This window comes from Prionailurus bengalensis, chromosome C1 (genome assembly GCF_016509475.1).
Source record: "Prionailurus bengalensis isolate Pbe53 chromosome C1, Fcat_Pben_1.1_paternal_pri, whole genome shotgun sequence".
NCBI lineage: Eukaryota > Metazoa > Chordata > Mammalia > Carnivora > Felidae > Prionailurus > Prionailurus bengalensis.
In genome coordinates, this window is record NC_057345.1 from 174,232,201 (window position 1) to 174,253,974 (window position 21,774).

Here is a 21,774-nt window from a genome sequence, read left to right on the forward strand (position 1 = left end):
GCCTACCTACAGGCACCATTTTTAAAGAGGATCGTTGCCCTCACAAAGTTTTAGGAAGGGAGAATGGGACTACTTTCTTGCATTCTCCCCTCTTGCAAAAAGCTGGTATAGGAAAACTGAACTTGGAAGCAGGTAAGACTAAGTAAACTGTTAAGTAAGTAACTCCAAAGTCCACTCACACCATTCTTGTTCAACATAGTACTGGAAGTCCTAGCCCCAGCAATCAGACAACAAAAAGAAATAAAAGGCATCCAAATCAGCAAGGAAGAAGTCAAACTTTCACACTTCAGATGCATGATACTATGTGTAAAAAACTCGAAAGACTCCACCAAAAAAAATTTCTAGAACTGATACATGAATTCAGCAAGGGCACAGGATATAAAAACAATGTACAGAAATCTGTTGCATTTCTATACACCAATAATGGAGCAGCAGAAAGAGAAATCAAGGAATCTATCCCATTTACAATTGCACCAAAAACCATAAGATACCTAGGAATAAACCTAACCAAAGAGGTAAAAGATTTGTATTCTGAAATCTATAGAACACTTATGAAAGAAATTGAAGATAACACAAAGAAATGGAAAAACATTCCATGCTGACAGATTGGAAGAAAATATAGTTTTAAAATGTCTATACTTCCCAAAGAAGTCTACACATTCAATGCAATCCCTATCAAAATAACACCAGTATTTTTCACAAAGCTAGAACAAACAATCCTAAAATTTGTATGGAACCAGAAAAGACCCTGATTAGCCAAAGTAATGTTGAAAAAGCAAAGCAAAGCAGGAAGCATCACAATTCCAGACTTCAAGCTGTATTATGAGGCTGTAATCATCAAAACAGTATGATGCTGGCACAAAACAGACACTCAGATCAATGGAACAGAATAGAGAAACTATTTGCTTAAAAAAATAAACATTTGCAGAAATAAAGACAAATTTTTAAGGAACACAGGAGATTACAGACCTGGTAAATAGCAATGTAGGGGAACTTGAAGATTAGAAATAAGCAAATAGTGAGCAAACTGAAACGGAAATCAACATTAAAAGCTACTGATAAGAAATTAATAGATGAGCAGTGAAAAGATAGACAAAACCTGAATAGTTGAAGTTCCTAAAGAAAAATATCAAAATAATTTTAAAGAACAAATGTCTAGTAAAGAAATTCAGTAAACATTTTCTGAAATAATAAGTTAAAATCTGATGAAAAAAGGCACACCTTGTGTCAGAAAATTAACCAAGAATGTTGATCAAGACAAGTCTTAAAGAATATGTGTATTTAAAAATTTTGGGGGGCGCCTGGGTGGCTCATTCAGTTAAGCGTCCAACCTCAGCTCAGGTCATGAACTTACAGTCTGTGGGTTTGAGCCCCACCTCGGGCTCTGCACTGACAGCTCAGAGCCTGGAGCTTGCTTCAGATTCTGTGTCTCCCTGTCTCTCTCTCTGTCCTGCCCCACTCATGCTCTGTCTCTCTGTCTCTCAAAAATAAATAAAGATTTAAAAAATTAAAAAAATAAGTGAATAAATAAATATTTTTGGTTAATAGACCAAAATATCAACTCATATATATTTTACAAAAAAGGAATATGGCTAACATTAAATTTCTCTCCATCAACATTCAGAATACATGAAGATGAGGGTGTGCACAGTTGGGATGGAGATGAGAAGTTTATATGTGAAACAATAGCCAGGGGATTGACTGCATAGAAAAATTCTTGCATTAAACAAATATTAAAATTAAGAAAACAGCCATGATTTAATAGGAAAATAGATGTAGCTAAAGAGAGAATTAATGAACAAAGAAGCCACATAAAAGTATACTAACTGAACCACAGAGTGAAAATTGAGAAATACTAAAAAAAGGTATAAGAAATACACAGGATATGGTAGAAAAGTATAACATGAAGTATAAATAATGCTACAAGGAAAAGGAGAGAATGGGGCAGAAGGAATATTTGAAGTATTCATGGTTATGAGGTTTTTTTTGAATGTTTTATTTTATTTTTGGGACAGAGAGAGACAGAGCATGAACGGGGGAGGGGCAGAGAGAGAGGGAGACACAGAATCGGAAACAGGCTCCAGACTCTGAGCCATCAGCCCAGAGCCCGACGTGGGGCTCGAACTCACGGACCTGGAGATCGTGACCTGGCTGAAGCCGGACGCTTAACCCACTGCGCCACCCAGGTGCCCCATGGTTATGAATTTTTAATACTAATAAAAGACTTCAATCTATATATTCTATAAGAACAAAAACTGGAAACATGGAACAGGAAAGACAAGATGAAAATCAAACTTAGGTCATCATAGTAAAATCACTGGGAAAAAAAGAGATGACCATTTCTGCTATAATGAGATATGTGTTCCTAGAGATAGCTGTGCTTATGCAAAATGACATAATAAAATCCACAAAGGTAATGGGTAACTGGTAATAGGCACAATATTAAAAAAACATTTTGTTGAGTGACAAAGTTTTTCTAATTAAACCAGCATTTGAGTTTTACATATCTTGAATGGTTAAGAAATACATAAATTCTACAATATGTATGGCACTTTGCTTTGAAAAATGCCCAAAGTTTACTAGTGAGGGGGAGTGTGGGAAGCATTGCAGCTGATACGTAATCTTATGGAGGTTTTAAAAAGTGAAGGGGCTCTCTCTGATTATCAGTCCTGTCAATAAACTACATTATAGTTATTTGGAGTATAAAGCACAGGCATATTGCTCAGAAGAATGCCTGGCATTTTGTGTTTACTAGTTGTCATTAGTCTCAGGCAATACAAATTAAAAACCACAGTGAGATAGGACTTCACACCCACTAATATGGCTGAAATGAAAAGGACTGACTATAGCTAGCGCTGGCAAGAATGTAGAACAACTATATTTCTCACATATCTCAGGTGAGAGTGTAAAATGGTACAACTACTTTGGAAAACTGTTATACAATTAAACATATACTTTGACCCAGTGATTTCATACTATGCAATTACTATGGTCATACTATGACCCAGTGATTGAAACTAACAGGCATATACCAAAGAGTGGAGAATGTATGTTATCACAAAACTATTTGTAAATGAATATTCATAGCAGTTTTATTCACAATATCTAAAAACTGGAAACACCACAAATGCCCATTGACAGAGGAATGAATATAAAAATTTGGATATATTCTTACATTGTCTTTTTACTCAGTAATATATAGTATAAACTACTGATTCATGCAACATAGAAGAATCAAAATAAACATTATCCTGGGTGAATTTTTTAAAAAAACAAAACAAAATATTGTTAAATGCACGAAGCCAGATGAAAAATATTTTATGATTCAATTTATATGTAGTTCCAGAATAGAAAAAAGAAAACCCAAAGTGATGGTGATAAAAATCACTTGTCAAATATACAATCCAGTTTGTTGATTTTCTTGCATGTTAATTATACTTCAATAATAAACAGGAACATAAATAACTATGCATGTATATCATGGAACAAAACAGACTGTTTGGCTATTATATCACTTTTTAATATATTCTGATACTTTTTGATAATACTGAATGCCCAATATACGGAAAGAAAGAAATGCAATAAAAACTATTAAATGTTCAAACTATGTTTTGTGTAGTCCTAAAGTAGCATGTAAACTAACCAATTTTTCAACACAAAATTCAAGTTCTCAGTCAATAAATTTAAAACTGAGGGAAACAGGGAGGATAAAACTCCTTTTGTCAAAGAAAAGATGTATAATTCAATTTTTTAGGGAAATATATAAATAATAAAAAGATAGAAAACCTCTTTCTTTCTTGATAACTGAATATATTGGCTTACTATCTCACGGAGATCAAAAGAAACCAAAATATCAGTCACTGCATTTGCTTGGTGTTTTCAGAGTCAGCTTCACAAAGGCAACCTATTGTTTTATATATCAAGATCTAATCATGCAGTTCAGTGGCCTGCAACTGTGCCTTCACTGCGTGAGAGTGAATTTTGCCCATAATGATAACTAAAGGCTAAATTGGAGCTCAATTCAATCCGTCATCTGTTTAATTTTTTTTTCACTAACCATGACATAAAAATTAGTAGACAGATAATGTCAAACTCTTCTGTTGTAGATTACTAGGCTACGTTTTTCAATTTTATTCAATAGTTTCAAAAACATGTTTACAAGCCAGTAATCCCCCTTCAACCTAATGTAACATTGTTTCTGATGTTTCGTTATATTCACATTTTAAGGAGGAAGATAGAAATTAATTAAAATTTAAGTTGGAAAACCCTAACTTGCCTCCCAGAGGAGTGTGCACTAGGAGAGATGTCTGTAGGTCCCTGTTGCTCATCAATTGTGTTCCACAATTTGAGACTCTCTTGCGCTACTGTAATTTGTTGCCGCCACTCATTTATGATTGTATTTAATGTTACAAGGATACTTCACATAATTATATGTGTAAAGTATATACATAATCCACAAGGGCAAGGATGCTCAGTGGATCCTTCAGGTTTTTCTGGATGCCAGATTGAGAAATCTTTCTGGAGCAGGGCTCCTATTTGTCTTTACATACTATACACACTAGTGTTTTGTCAGGTTCCAGATTTCTCAATATACCACGATCTAAAGTAGACTTTACTCAAGTTTTATGAAATTGGAAGGATTTATTAATAACAACAAAATTTAAGAACAAATATCGAGAATAATAAATGATGCAGATTGTGGTTCTAATATCCATTTCTAAAACATTAAACAACAGCAAAAAGCTCTCATACTTTTAAGGAAGTAGCTCTCTACTTTTAAGGAACTAGAGAGAGTTTCAATAATAAAACCAGAGAAGCAGGAATACTTTCCTCCCCTGCTGCACTAAATATAATAAAGTTTTTTGTTCTTTCTAAAGTTGAAAAAGCTTCCAGTCATTTCTCCATATAAGCAGAAAGAGAAGATCACCTTGGAACACATCTTTGTTCTTTAGACACCTTTGGGAAGCTCTTAGTTTACACAAATTTAGATAAAACAAAAATGTTGTGTAAAAAAAAATCAACATAGCATAGCTGTACTCTTTCTTGTTATTAACTTCCAGAGATCTGAAGGGGAAAGACCTATTAACATAAGAAGCCAAGAGACCTTGGTCATGAGAATGAGCAAGGAAGCAAAAAATATTCAATTTCCTTTTCCCTAAGGTTCAAAGTTCTGGAAATCTGTCAGATGAATCTTGGTATCCTTGATCAAGGGATCATTTACTATAATCATTATCTGACTGACCATGAGAAAAGGGAGAGTTAGAATTGATGGGTGAACCTAACAAAAGGTCAAAAAGACCCTCAAACAGATGATGTAATCCGGGAAAGATATGTGGACCTTGAAGCTCAGAGTTGGAGATTATAATGGTCCAGGCAGGGATTTCTGTTACCTACTGTTGGTTCTCTAATTGAACACTGATGCATAGAGTTTGACACTGCCAATAATTCCAGAGGAAAAGACTCTTCAGGATGAGGTCTCTGAATTGATTCTAGGATTATGGAATGAGCTCTGTGATCTGACTAGATATAAAAACACTAATGACTCTGCTTCCAGTGGTAAAGGAAGCACAGCTGGTCCATTATGTTCCAAGACAAAACAATTACTCAATTATCATGTTAAGGTGCTTGTAATCAAATGTCTACAAAAAGGCAAGGTTTAGGGAGGAGCCAAGATAGCAGAACAGCATTGAAGTCTTTTTTGTGTCTTGCATCCATGAAATACAGCCAGATCAATACTAAACCATCCTGCACACCTAGAAAAGTGATTTGACAATTAACACAACAATCTGCACAACCTGAACCACAGAACTCAGCAGGTATGTGGCATGGGGAAGTGATCTGGGGGAGAGAGAAGCCATCAAGGGCAGGGAGCTGTTTTTGCTTGCAGAGAGGATGGAGATAGTTGGGGGGAGAATATGGGAAAAGCACCCCCCAAAAGCAGCTGGAGAGAAAGTAGAAAAGTGGAAACAGCCACAGGGACTGAACTAAAAAGGGAGAAAGGAGAAAGGAGAAAGGAGAGGGTTTAAATTCCATTAAGGGGAGTGCAGAGTCTGAAACTCTGCAGCTCAATACCTGGTGATACACTGGTGAGAAGGGAAGCAGAGTGAAGTCAGCCAGTAGCAGAGTGAAATCTGGGGGTTTTCACGCCACATGGGGAGAGGCATTTCCCCTGCTGGGAGAACATTTGGTAGAGGCTGTGCGCCACCCCCCCCCATAGGCTAAGCCCAGTGGACCCCAAGAACAACCACATTCGCTGGTGCTGGAACAAGGTCATTAAGGGTGAAGCCTGGTGCCAGATGTGTTTTGTGATTTACCATAATCCCTGAAATGCTGTTGCTACATGATCATGTGAACTTTTTCTGGGGTGGGCTGGGACCCAGCCACAGTCTCTGGGCATCAGCAGCAGCATGGTCCTGTGAACGTTCTTGGTTGTGGCCAGCACCCAGCCATTGCTTGGTGAGACCCTCCCACAGAGGTGCAGAACGGGTCAAAGCCCCAGTCCCTTAGAAGTAAGGGGTAGGGTAAAACAGCCACATCTGATATAAAACTCAGGAGGGAGGTGCCACCTGGCAACCTGATGGCTTGGTCACAGACAGTATAAAAGCAGAGAGTGGACAGAAGCCAGAGACAAAGTAGGGTGCACAACTGCTGATCAGGGAGAACAGAATTCCAATACTAGAGACTACGTAGTTGGGTGATGCCATTTTCACCCCTCCTGCACATGCACATACACACCTAAAAGCCCCACAACAATCCATCCCAGTAAGCTAAGTGGTGCCATCTGGTGGAGAATGGAGCCATTACCCTAAGCCCCAACTGACAGGCCAACCCCACTATTCAGGAACAACACAAGGCTCTTTGCCTGCTTAGTTTACAGACTATAAAATGCTTCATAGTTTGACTTCTAGGGGAAAACGATGTAATTTCAATAATATTTCAGTCTGTTCGCTGGTCCATCTATTCAATTTTCTTTTTATTTTTTCTTTTCTTTTTCTTGAAAACATAAAGAGAAAAAATTATTTTTAATCTCAATTTTTCTTAAAAATATTTTTCTTTAATTTTTTCTACTATATTTTTTACTTTTTGGTAAATTTTTCAAATTCTATTTAACTTCCATCATTTCATTTTATTCTATTTCATTGTATTCATTTTTTCAAATTTTCAAACAATTTCCTTTTTTTTTCCTTTTTCCTTTTTTTTTTTCTAATCTATCAAGCCCCTTTCAACACCCAGACCAAAACACACCTAGGATCCAGCATCATTTATTTGATTTTTGTCAGTGTGTGTGTTGTTTTTGATTTTTTAATTTTAATTTTTGTTTCAATTTTAATTTTTTTACCTCATTGATTCCTTTTCTTCCTTCAAAATGATGAAACAAAGGAATTCACCCCAAAAGAAAGAGCAAGAAGAAATGACAGCCAGGGACTTAAACAACGCAGATACATGCAAAATGTATGAACCAGAATTTAGAATCACAATAATAAGAACACTAGCTGGGGTCAAAAATAGATTAGAATCACTGTCTGCAGAGATAAAAGAAGTAAAGTCTAGTCAAGATGAAATAAAACATGCTATAACTGAGCTGCAATCTCAAATGGATGCCACGGCGGGAAGGATTGATGAGGCAGAGCAGCAAATCAGCAATATACAGAACAAACTTATGGAGACTAATGAAGGAGAAAAAAAGAGGGAGACTAAGGCAAAATAGTACAATTTAAGAATTAGAGAAATCAGTGACTCATTAAAAAGGAACAACATCAGAATCATAGGGGTCCCAGAAGATGAAGAGAGAGAAAAGGGGGTAGAAGGGTTATGTGAGCAAATAATAGAGGAAAACTTTCCTAACCTGGGGAAAGGCACAGACATCAAACTCCAGGAATCACAGAGGACTCCCATGAGATTCAACAAAAACTGACCATCAACAAGGCATATCATAGACAAATTCACAAAATACTCAGGCAAGGAAAGAATCATGAAAGCAGCAAGAGAAAAAAGTCCCTAACCTACAAGGGAAGACAGATCAGGTTGGCAGTTAACCTATCCACAGAAACTTAGGCCAGAAAGGAGTGGTAGGATATATTCAATATGCAGAATTGGAAAAATATGCAGCCAAGAATTCTTTATCCAGAAAGGCTGTCAGTGAGAATAGGAGAGATTAAAAGTTTCCTAGACAAACAAAAATTAAAGGAGTTTGTGACCATAAACCACCCCTGAAAGAAATTTTAAGGAGAACTCTCTGAGGAAAGAAAAGATAAAAACAAAAACAAAAACAAAATAAAAAAACTAAAACCTAAAAACTAAAAAACAAACAAACAACAACAACAACAAAAATACCAAAAGAGCAAATTTTAGAAAGGACCAGAGAACACCACCAGAAACTCCAAATCTACAAACAACATAACGGCAATATATTCATATCTTTCAGTACTCACTCTAAATGTCAATGGACTAAATATTCCAATGAAAAGACATAGGGTAATAGAATGGATAAGAAAACAAGATCCATCTATATGCTCTTTACAAGAGACCCACTTTAGATCTAAAGACACCTTCAAATTGAAAGTAAGGGTATGGAGAACCATCTATCATGCTACTGGGCAACAAAAGAAAGCCAGAGTAGCCATACTTATATTAGACAATCTAGACTTTAAAATAAAGACTGTAACAAGAGATGAAGAAGGGCATTATATCATAATTAAGGGGTATTAATTATGATTAATTAATTATGATTAAGAAGACCCCCGAATAGCCAAAGCACTCTTGAAAAAGAAAACCAAAGCAGGAGGCATCACAATCCCAGACTTCAAGCTGTATTACAAAGCTGTAATCATCAGTATGATGATTACATCATCATCAGTATGATTACAGTATGGTACTGGCACAAAAACAGACCCTTAGATAAATGGAACAGAATAGAGAACGCAGAAATGGACCCACACACATATGGCCAACTAGTCTTTGACAAAGCAGGAAAGAATACCCAATAAAATAAAGACAGTCTCTTCAGCAAATGGTGCTGGGAAAACTGGACAGTGATGTGCAGAAAAATGAACCTGGACCACTTTCTTATGCCATACACAAAAATAAACTCAAAATGGATGAAAGACCTAAAGGTAAGATAGGAAGCATTCAAAATCCTTGAGGAGAAAGCAGGCAGAAACCTGTTTGACCTTGGCCACAGTAACTTTAACATGTCTCCAGAGGCATTTTGCTCCAAAAGCAAAAATGAACTATTGGGACCTCATCAAAATAAAAAGCTTCTGCACAGCGAAAGAAATAGCCAGCAAAACTAAAAGGCAACCTGCAGAATGGGAGAAGATATTTGCAAATGACATATCAGATAAAGGGTTAGTACCCAAAATCTATATAAAACTTATCCAACTCAGCACCCAGAAAACAAACAATCCATTGAAGAAATGGGCAAAAGACATGAATTGACACTTCTCCAAAGAAGACATCCAGATTTAGAACAGACACATAAAAAAATGCCCAACATCACTCATCATCAGGGAAATACAAATCAAAACCACAATGAGATACCACCTCACACCTGCCAGAATGACTAACATTAACAACTTAGGCAACAACAGATGCTGGAGAGGATGTGGAGAGACAGGATCTCTTTTGCACTGCTGGTGAGAATGCAAACTGGCGCAGCCACTCTGGAAAACACTATGGAAGTTCCTCAAAAAGCTAAAAATGGAACTACCCTATGACCCAGCAATTGCACTACTAGGTGTTTATCCAAGGGATACAGGTATGATGTTTTGACAGGACACATGCACCCCAATGTTTATAGCAGCACTATCCACAATAACCAAGGTATGAAAAAAGCCCAAATTTCCATCAATGAGATGAATGGATAAAGAAGATGTGGTATATATATATGTATACACACACACACACACACACACACAGAGTATTACTCGACAATCAAAAAGAATGAAATCTTGCCATTTGCAACTACATGGATGGAACTGAAGGGTATTATGCTAAGCGAAATTAGAGAAAGACAAATGTCGGATGACTTCACTCATATGAGGACTTTAAGACACAGAACAGATGAACAAAAGGTAAGGGAAGCAAAAATAATGTAAAAACAGGGAGGGGGACAAAACATAAGAGACTCTTAAATATGGAGAACAAACAGAGTGTTACTGGAGAGGTTGTGGGAGAGGGGATGGGCTAAATGGATAAGGGGCATTAAGGAATATACTCCTGAATCATTGTTACACTATATGCTAACTAACTTGGATGTAAATTTAAAAAATAAAATAAAAATAAAAAATAAAATAAAAGGATAAATTAAACAATCAAAAGAAGGCAAGGATGTGGGTAATTATGCATTTTCTCACACAGAATATTTGAGTAAAATTAAACAGGAGAATGCAGATGGTTAGTTGCTTGCTTCTACCTGTGCTGGAGAGTTTAAGGAGAGAAATGATGAACTCGGAGCATTAAATTCCTAGATCATAGCCTTCAATAAGGGATGTGAAAGCTTCTATGACTTCCTTGAAAGAAAGTTTTAATCCTGTCACCACAGGGACAATATTTCTGAAATCCAAAATCTAACTCAGTATTTCTATAAACCAAAACAAGTAAATTAAACTCTTAAACTTATTCTTTTTTTTAAGTAGGACACTGATTTGGAAGCAAGGAGCTTCTAACAATTAGAATGGGATTAGAGGACAGAGTCCAATGAGATAGGAAACCTGATGGAGGCTGAGAGAACTGCTGAGCCGTGAACACATGCTACATTTCCTGAAAAAGGAGACACAATTCAAAAGAGCCCTGAAGGTGGAGCTCAGAGCCATGCAGAATTACTCTCAATCCTTGAGACCTTTCAAGCAATTTCTAACACTATTCTGCATGGAAATTCTAGGGACTGGTGATTCACCTGAACCTCATTTTTCCTCATTTTGAACAGTGATGTCTACAGTGGTTATTCTATATCCGACCCAGCATTTTATGTTAGGTGTGTGGGGAACAGATAGCTCATGGGTTCAATTTTACAGATCAAAAAGAACTGTTCTCAAAGAGCTGTGCTAAAACATACTACACTTAAGGAGACTCATCTATACCTTGACTTGAGTTAAAGGACAAGATTAAGAACTTTGAGATGATGCTATAATGGGATAAGACTTTGAGTGGTCTTGAGAGGTATAGAGTGTATTCTGTATATGAGAAGGATATGAATTATTGAGGGTAGCATCTGCCATGGCCCCCAAACATCCCCACCTCCAAGTGTCCAATCCTCTGTATAGACTCTCCTTGTGTATGGGCTGTGACTTATTTCTAATAAATAATATATAAGTGACAATATATCACTTCTGAGATTAGATCATGAACATCTGAAGTTCATTCTTCCTGATTCCCTTCTAGATCACTCATTCTTCACTGTATTGGGAGGTGACCAATGGAAAGGCCCACATGGAGAGGCCAGTGGTCAGGGATGAATTGATGCCCTTTGTCCAACAGCCCACAAGGAAATGAGGTCTGACAAAAAATTGCAAGTGACTTTGAAAGGAGAATCTAGTCTAGATTAGTCCAATCTAATCTTTAGATTAGAATGCAAGCCCACTTCACAGTTTGACTTCAAAGTCATGAGAAACCTTGAGCCAGAATCACCTATCTAAGCTGGTCCTGAATCACGACCCACAGGAATTATGAGATAATCAGTGAAGTAATACAGTATTTCTAAAATGAATAAACAGGATTAGAAAAGTTTATAGGCCATGGTTCTGATAGCAGTATTTCAGGTTTTTTACAAGGCAACTAGAAAGTAAACCTAGGAGCCTTTTTAAGAAAAGGGTATTTTTTCTGGTCTGCTTTCCATTATATATGTTGTTCATTCTTCACTGATTCTCTTTTGTGAATCTAACATTCTTTTATTTGTCTATATCATCAGTATGAGAATTCCACTTACTTGTTTTAATGCCTTGTTACTGAGTTCTTAGCCTTTGTATGTTTAAAACTGCAAGTACATCTTAAGCACTGAATCTTTATCAGTTGTTTTTCAGTGCTGAGTCTATTTCTCACATGTTCTACAAAATGCCAGCTCTCTGCTTTACCTGTTAACCTTGGGAATGACTGTTATCTGTTTGCTTGGCCCTGCAAGTCCTTCTATAACTAATCAGCCTGCCTTGAATTCATATTTTTCTTAGTCAGCCATGTCATCTCTGCATGCTGGGGCAAATGTGAGCTTTTATTCTTACTCTCATTATAAGTAGCAGTAAAAGGAAAGGTAAATATGCTCATAATCTGATATATATAATAGCTCTTTTATTAAAAATTTATATAAAGGTGAGCATATCTCCAGGTTATAGTCCAATCTATGAGTGGTGTTCCAGCATAATTGTTAACACTTCCTTTTACTCTTGGAAGCATCCAGATATGGTAATTTTTGAAAACTGTGTTTATAATCCAAACTATCCAATCTAGAGAGGCTCTTTTAAATTGTGATAAGGATTGCTATTCTGTCACCAGAATACTATAATCAAAATCCTAATGCCACTTTTTTTCAGCTTTTTGCTCTTAGGCAAATTATTTACCTGCTCTTCATCTCCAAAATAGAAAAAAAAAGAACTTGTAGTTTTGTTATGAGTATTGAATAAGTTAATACATGTAAAATCCTAAAACAACTAAATGTAATACAGTAATCATTCATTAAACATGAGTCCTGTCCTGGTTAATTTTCTGTGTTAACTTGACTGAACCATAAGGTGCTCAGATACCGGTCAACTATTATTCAAAGTGTTTCTGTGAGGATATATTTACATAAGATTAACATCAAAATTGGTAAACTGAGTAAAGCAGATTATCCTCCTTAATGTGGGTGGGTGGCATCCAATCAGTTGAAGGCCTGAAGAGAATAAATAAACTGACCCTGTCCTGAGTAAGAAAGAATTTCTCCTGCCTGACCACATACAAACTGGGACATTGGCTTTTTCTTGCCTTTGGACTTGAAATGACAGACCAGTACTTCTTGAGCCTTAAGGCTGCAGGCCTTTAGTCTAGAACCACACCATCAGCTCTCCTAGGATTTCAGTTTGCGGTTTAGTCTGTAAATCTTGAGATTTGTTGGCCTCCATAACTGCATGAGCCAATGTCTTAAAATAAACAAAGAAACAAACATCCCATTGGTTCAGTTTCTCTGGCAAACCCTGATAACAAGTATTAAGTAAACCATGACAACATTATTTAATAACTATTTATGTATGCTAGAGAAATAAGATGATACCTTCTTCAACTTTTCCACCTGTAGCTTTTTTTTAAAGGATGATTTAACACTGATATTGAGCAAATCAGTTTATAAAGAGTTTTGTAGGGATTGTGATTAAATTAGCTTAGAATTAAAAAGACTTGAATACTATCATTTAGACACTGGATTCTCAGAGTTCTTTTTATTAAAATTTTGATTTTTTAGTTCATTTATTTGAGAAGGAGACAGAGAGTGAGAGAGGGAGAGTGCAAGCAGGGGAGGGGCAGAGAGAAAAGATGAAAGGTTCCTGCTGTCAGCACAGAGCCCCAAATGGGTTCCATCTCACAACCCATGAGCTCATGCATGACTTGAGCCAAAATCATGAGTCAGATGCTTAATCGAATGAGCCACTCAGGCACCTCTGAGTTCTCAGAGTTTTGATATCATGTTGAAGATGATGATGATGACTATGTTTATGGAATGCAAAACTACCACAGTTATCATTTACCTTAATACACAACTACCAAGGTTTGAATGCAGCTATGAGGAGGACCATACTGAAAAACTTCACAGAAAAAAATGTGTTCCTTATCAACAAAATGCAAATTATTCAAATCAAGATAATAATGAAGTACAATTTAACCTATCAAAAGAGCAAAGCATTTCATTTTATTTTCAAATAATAATAACTGATTTTGAATAGTATCCTATGAAATGGGTAGTTTCTTAGGTTTAAAGCAATTATAACTTTCCAACTAATTTAACCTTAAAGACCTTATCTAGAAAAATAAGCACATGTGCATACCAAAAAACAAATAAAAAATAGTCTTTTTTTAAAGGGTGATTATTAAAAGCAGTGATTATTAAAATTCTATCACATTTCTTTAATAGATATTATGCAAATATTAAGATTAGGTTCATGAAAATTTTCTAATGGCATACCAAATAAATGACAAAAACTCAAGATGCAATATGATAGCAACGAATTTTTTTTAATTACAGAAGTAGGAAAGAAAGCATAATGTTAATTTTTTAAAATGTTTATTTAGTTTTGAAAGAGAGACAGAGTGCAAGCAGGGGAGGGGCAGAGAGAGAGGGAGGTACAGAATCCGAAGCAGGCTCCAGGCTCTGAGCTGTCAGCACAGAGCCCGATGCGGGGCCTGAACTCATGAACCACGAAATCGTGATCTGTGCTGAAGTCAGACGCTTAACCAACTGAGACACCCTGGTATCCCAAGCATAATGTTGATTTTATTTCTAGGAAAGAAGATGGTATCCTTTAAATTTCTAAGATGATGACCTTTAAATTTTTAAATCTATTTTCCCCAATAAGCAAGAGTACTTTAATTATATGAGGAAGAGGAAAAACAGAAAATATTACGAGCAAAATAAACAAAAATTTGGTCTTCTCACTTGTTCTATATTTTCTGCTCAGCATGACCATAAGAAACTTACAGTCCAATTGAATAAATAAATAAAATGTTTCCTGTCACTTTGAATGCCAATTTTGCAGACAACATAAGCCTTTCACCTTCAGGAACAAAGTAGAAAATTATATCCCCTGGATAGCAGCATCCATAACATGAACACTGGAAGAATACGACTGACTAAATGTATTAAAGTCCTAAATTATTATAAGTGCATTATTTCTTAATGTCCATAGTAATTACACTATTTCACTGACCTTTAATATTCTTGGTTGGTTTTTTGAATATAAATTAGTAGAAGTAAAAATTCCAACAATTTCAATCTAGTATATTGTTCTAAGTGAAAGTCTCTAGTAAAATCACCCATAAAGCATAACCATTATTAATAGTTCATGTTTTTTTCTTCTAAATGTCTTTCTAGAAATCTTTTTGTCTGACTGTATCTTTATCAGTTTCTATTACTAGATTATGCCATAAGAACTATAAAATGACTCATTCCTTAAAAATATATGTACATTATCTATCCACCTAAGTCTGTCTAAAATTTTGCTAACATAGTCAGTGGCAATGGACTTTGTAATCATAAGCTCTGCATTCATATCACTTGGCTATATCACTTGGACCAATATTATATAAATCTCTCAAAAGCCCAATTTCCTAATGTATAAAATACAGATGATGCTGTCTAACTCATAAGATTCTGATAAAAATTTAGTGAAATAATGCATGTAAAGCTGTCAGCACAATCAATGCCTAAGAGATAAATATTAAATATGTTTGGTTGTTTTTAGGTTGTTGGTATTGTTTATTATTATTATGTTTTATTTTACAACAAATTATATTCTTACATGCATGAAACATTTTCTTCTATCCATTTTGTGCAATTTTTTTCTTATGACAAAATATGTATTAAAAATATATAATGGATAAATATACCCATGCAAATATTGCTTGAGGATTAATTCTCATAAGTGAAATTATAAATGTAAATTTTCTCATCTTAAATATTTTTAAATAGTGTCAGCAAATTTACAATCCATACAAAAATATACGAAAATTATGGCAATACTTCTTTTTACACATACTCATAAACAAGAAATATTTTCTTTTTTTGAGATTTAATAGGTTAATTCTTTTTTATTAAGTTTTTTTTAATTTTAATTCCAATATATTTAACATGCATTGTTATATTGGTTTCAGGTATACAATATAGTGATTCAACAATTCTATACATTGTTCACTGCTTATTACAGTAAGTGTACTCTTTAATCCCCATTTTCTATTTCACCCATTCCCCCCATCCCCTTCCCCTCCCTTAACCATCAGTTGTTCTCTATAATTAAGAATCTGTTTCTTGGTTTGTCTCTCTCCTTTTTTCTTTTTTTCATTTGTTCATTTGTTTTGTTTCTTGAATACCAATATGATTAAAATCATATGGTACTTATCTTTCTCTGACAGGCTTTCTTCCCTTAGCATTATACTATCTAGCTCCATCCGTGTTGTTGCAAATGCAAGATTTCATTATTTTTATGTCTGAATAGTATTCCACACCACCTCTTCTTTATCCATTCATCTATCAATGAACACTTGAGCTGCTTCCATAATTTGGCTACTGTAAATAATGTTGTAATAATCATAGGGGTTCATGTATTCCTTTGAATTAGTTTTTTTTTTTTAATTTTAGGGGTAAATACCCAGCAGTGTGATTATTGTATCGTTGGGTAGTTCCATTTTTAATGTTTTGAGACACATCCATACTGTTTTCCCCTATGCCTACAATAATTTGCACTCCCACCAACAGTGCATAAGCGTTCCTATTTCTCCAATTCCTCTCCAACACTTGTTTTTTCTTGTGTTTTCTGTTTGTTTTTAATTTTTCCAAGAAAAGAAGTGAAGATTATTTTCTCTTCTTTTGGTTTTCCAGGTCTTTAATTAAGGATTTCAATTGAGCCCCACTACATCTATGTGTTAATGTATGTATATTAGAGGTTTAAAATTGACAGCGTATAACAGAGAACTTGCAGTACAGTTAAATAAACAAATGAGGAATTCAGAGATTAATTTCTTTTCCATCACAAATCAGGAAATAAAGAGCTTTATGCAGCAAGTTCTCCTTTCAGGTAGAAAGATAAAAGCATGAGTGGCATCTGAGGAAAGTGAAGCTATCTCCAAATGGCAAACATGTCTGCTTATACTTGATTGGCAATATGGTTAACTGGAAGGGAGCCTGAGAAATACATCCAGGTGGGTTCATCACCACTTGGTTTCAGACTTCTAGTCTCTAGAACTGTGAGCAGTCCATTTCTGCTCTTTATAAGCTATTTTGCTATAACAGCCCAGACATACAAAGACAAATATTGGTACCTGGAAGTGGTGGTTATGCTATAACAAATACCTAAAAATGTGGAAGCAGCTTTGGAACTGGATCATGGGCAAAAGCTAGCAGAGTTTTGAGGTCCATGCTAGAGAAAAACCTATATTGCTGTGAATGGACCATTAAAAGTGATTCAGATGAACACCCAGAAGAAGAGGAGACATGTAGAAAAGGTTCAATTTTCTTAGAAAATATGTAGGTGGTTGCAAACAGAATGTTAGCAGAAATAGAGACAGTAAAGGCCATTTTGATGAAGTCTCCAATGGAAATGAGGAGCATGTTATTGGAAGCTGTAGGAAAGGTGATCCTTATTATAAAGTGGAAAGAAACTGACTGAATTGTGTTCATATTTTAGTGTTTCATGGAAGGCAGAACTTGTGAGCAGTGAAATTGGGATTGTTGGCTGGTTATTTCTAAGCAAAGTGTTGAAAGTGAAGGTTGACTTCTCTTGAATACTTCCAGTAAAATCTGAGAACTGAAATGACTTAAAGAGGTTTTGTTAATCAAAATGGAAGCAATAATTTAAAGTTTGGAAAATTCTTATCCTACCCATTTTGTAGAAATTAGAAAGAATGTTCTTTTTTAAAAAATATCTTAATGTTTACTTATTTATTTTGAGAAAGAAAGAGAGAGCACATGAGCAGGGAAGGGGTAGACAAAGGGAGAGAGAATCCTAAACAGGCTCCTCATTGTCCGTGTAGAACCCAATGCAGGGCTCAAACTCATGAATCCTAGAACCATGACCTGAGCTGAAACCAAGAGTTGGAGGCTCAACTGGCTGAGCCACTCAGGAGACCTGGGATGAATGTTCTAAAGAGAATACTAAGGATATGGCCAAACAAGCCTTTGATGAGGAGATTAATATCTGTGTGAATCATGGATTTAATCAGCCACTTCAACAGAAAAACAATGAATGTGAACTGAAGGGGAAGGAGATAAGCAGGAACAAGGAGGGCTATGGGACTTTTAGATTTTACAGGACAGGACCACTGAGTTATTCAGATGCAAATATGCGATATTGTTCAAGACAAGAAAAAAAGGACTTCCAAAGGTGATTCAGGATTCATCAGAGATGCCTCCTCAGTTTCAATAGGACAGATGACTCACAGCCAAAGTTTTGGGTCCAGGGCCACCCAAAGACAGGGGATAGGGACCCCAGCCCAGCAGAACCATACGGGTGGGTCCACCCTCACAATCTCAGATCAGGAGAGACACTGGCCTGTGATTCCAGACCAGGAGTGAAGCTAAGGAAGCTGGAATGCCCTAATGTGTCCAGAAGGCAGAACCCCCTCCCCAGTAGGTCCAGAAGGTAGGACCTCCTCCCCCGAGGGCAAAACTTCAAGTTAAAAATCATCCTCAAGCTTTAAGTTTTAATGTTGTCTGTCTCGTTGGAGTTTGGACTTCCTTGGGATCTATCTCCCCTTCCCTCTCTCCTATTATGTTCTGTCATACGACTGCCCTACAGTTGTATTTTGAAAGCACATAACTTGCTTGATTTCACAGGTTTATACCTGGAGGGGAATTTGCCTCAGAATGAATCATACCTTGAGTCTCAACCATATCTGATATAGGTACTATTTAGATAAGACGTTGGACTTTAGATTTTTTTAAGGTGATGCTGGAACAAGTTAAGACTTTGGGGGCAGCTGGGATGGAATGAATGCATTTTCATTTGAAAAGAACATGAATTTTGAGGAGCCAGAGGAGGAATGTTACTGTCTGAATGTTTGTGCCCTTTCCAAAATTCATACTGTGAAATTGGGCCTTGGGAGGTGATTAGGTCATGAGAGTGCAGCTTTCATGAATGGAAGTAGTGCTCTTAGAAAAAAGATCCCACAGAGATCCCGCGCCTCTTCCATCCTGTGAGGATACAACGAGAAATCTGCATGCTGAAGAGGGGCCTTTCCCAACCACGCTGGCACCCTGATGTCACACTTCCAGCTTCCAGAACTGTGAGCAATAAATTTTTACTGTTTATAAGCTACCTAGTCTGTGGTATTTTATTACAGCAGCCCTAAAAGACTAAACAAATCCTTAAACAAAACTGAGTTTTTGTTACTAAGGGAAAAGGAGAGAATTGAAATTAGATAGGTCATTAATCTCTGTCACATTAGACTTTTATGGTTCTTTTTTTTTCCTAAATCACCTCTTTATTTTTTGTCCATTTTTCTGTTCAGCTGCTCTATTTTTCTTTTTCCTGTTGAGATTATTATATAGTTTGATACAGTGGTGTGCTGGTAAATATTTAAAAATTAGCTCTCTTAATACAATGAAAAGGCCTAGTATAAATACTCTCATTACAACCAATTTCAAGCTATCAAAACAATACCATTAAATGTGAAGTTGGAAAGAGATTAGGAGTAACACACCATTATATAGTATTTCTACCTAAAAATACAATAAACATAAATTCAAAAGCATAGATATTAGTAATATGTAGCAAACCAATTAGAAAGTTATGAGTTCCAGTTGTTATTACCGTTGTTTTAAAAATGATTTACGTAACTGCATATTTACGTAATTTTTTGATGATAGCTGTATTTAATAACTTAGTAATTAATCACAATATTAAATTTGACAATTGACTCTTACAAACTATAAGCTAGCCCCAGCACATCAGTAGTTTGTAATGTGTCTGTGTCTGTGTGTGGGTGTGTATAGACTAGAACAATCTTATTACTTACAGTTTGTGTTCACATACTGACCATTTGTATTTACAGGTTTTTAAAATTTTGACAAGCACTGATAGATGAATGTTAAGATCTTTTCACTACTATTATATAATTCTGGAATCTTCACATGATATTATTAAATGGGATTTTATTTTGCCTCATGAATGATATTTACATTTTTAAAGTTCTTTTAAAGCAGTTTAAGTTCATAGCAAAATCTCAGAAAACATGTAAATATTTGGGTACTACCTGAATTCAATATTCCACATCTGATTGTCTGACAATATGTGGGATACAGGCAGAAAACCCTTCCCAACATGGCAATTATAACATAAAGTGGCTTATGTGCTCAAATGGGCCCAATCTGAAAATAAATTTATATATAAAAATGAGTCAACATATAACTTTGAAAGTTGCGAACCCACAGAATAAGCATCACTTTTTCTGATAACACAAATAAACACAAAATCTTTCCATAAAAGTCACTGTGCCTGAGCAGAAAATGATGTGGGAGTTTTTTACATTTATTTTATGTGGTTGAAAAAAAGTACTTGTATATTTGTATCACTCAGTGTATTTTATTCATAGGTAAAATTCTGGGTGTTTTGGCTATTCCTTAGATGAATGAGGGTAAATTACATTAGATTATAATTTAAATTAGAACAGTAGACATTCACTAGCTTCATTAAAAGGGTGAACACTGAGAAACTTAATTAAAGAAAATTCATTTAATGTTTTCATTAGATGCAATATTTCCTTCTATATCAAGTGTGTCATCAACTTTACTGAGGATGTATGGATGTATCATATTAAGCAATTATTTACAATAATGAAATAACTACATGTAAGACCTGTCAAAGTCTATATTTTACTGCTTAAATGTGTCTGTTTCTAGGGTATAGCTTTTCTTGGCTTAAAGACACCATTATTTAACTACAATTAAACAGCTACTACTAGAAGTATACCAAGGTTTTTATAAAGAATTAATTCACTGATGAAAAAGTAATATTTATCAATATAAGGTTTTAATAGTTTGAGATCATGAAGAGATGTTTGTTCTTATTTTTGTTTTTTGGTAATAAAATTATATGGATGAAAAGACAATCTCCATGTCATTTTGTTACAAATGTGTAATCTTTGAATTTTTATAAAATCTTTCATGGATACAGGCAGAAAATAATTCTGTTTCTGTTTCTGATAAGAAATAGAAATGATGGCAAGTTCTTGTTATTTAAACTTTTGTGTTATCTAATAGATTGTATCAATAAAACTTGACCACCCTTAGCCTACATAGAAATTTTACTCTTCAATCAAAGAAAACAAGCTAAAAATTATTTTTGTTTCTTCAGCTGAATCTAACCTTTCAATGTTTGTTATGTAGAATTCTAAGAGAATATTGGGCAAAGAAAGTGTTACACTTCCCATTACCAGCTATAATAAAATAACTTCTCTGAATTAAAAAAGATATGTATTTTATTTATAGATGATTCCATTGAATGGTGATAATAAATGAGATTTCAATTAAATACATATTTCCTATATCAAAACAAATAAATTGTGAAAAATACATTTATTTTATTAAAAAATGCTGGAAATCTATAAATCCACTAATTAAGTTAATAATGTTGGCTTGTCTTAATAAAGAAAATAACATTTGAAGGTACCTGTTTTCTACAATTTTATTTTATTTTATTTTTTGTTTCTTTTATACAATTTTTAAATGGCATTCAGTGAGCAGTCTAAAGTGCATACGCTCAAAATAGTCTTCCAAATATCTAAGTGATATACCAAAGAAAACTCAAAGAAATATCAAAACACTTAAATGATATATTGAACAAATGAAAGTGAAAATAAAGTATGTCAGTACTTAAGAGAAGTAAGTAAGCAGTGTTGAAGTGAAATTTATCATACTAAATGCTTACATTAGAAAAAAGAATAAATCTCAAGTCGGTAATATAAGCTCTCACCTTAAAAACCTAAAAAAAAAAAAAACAAAAAAAAGGAAAAAGTAAAAAACCCAAAGCAAGAAAAAGAAAGAAAATAAGTACAGCAGATATCAATAAAATTTGAAACAGAAAAACAGTACATCAAATTAATTTT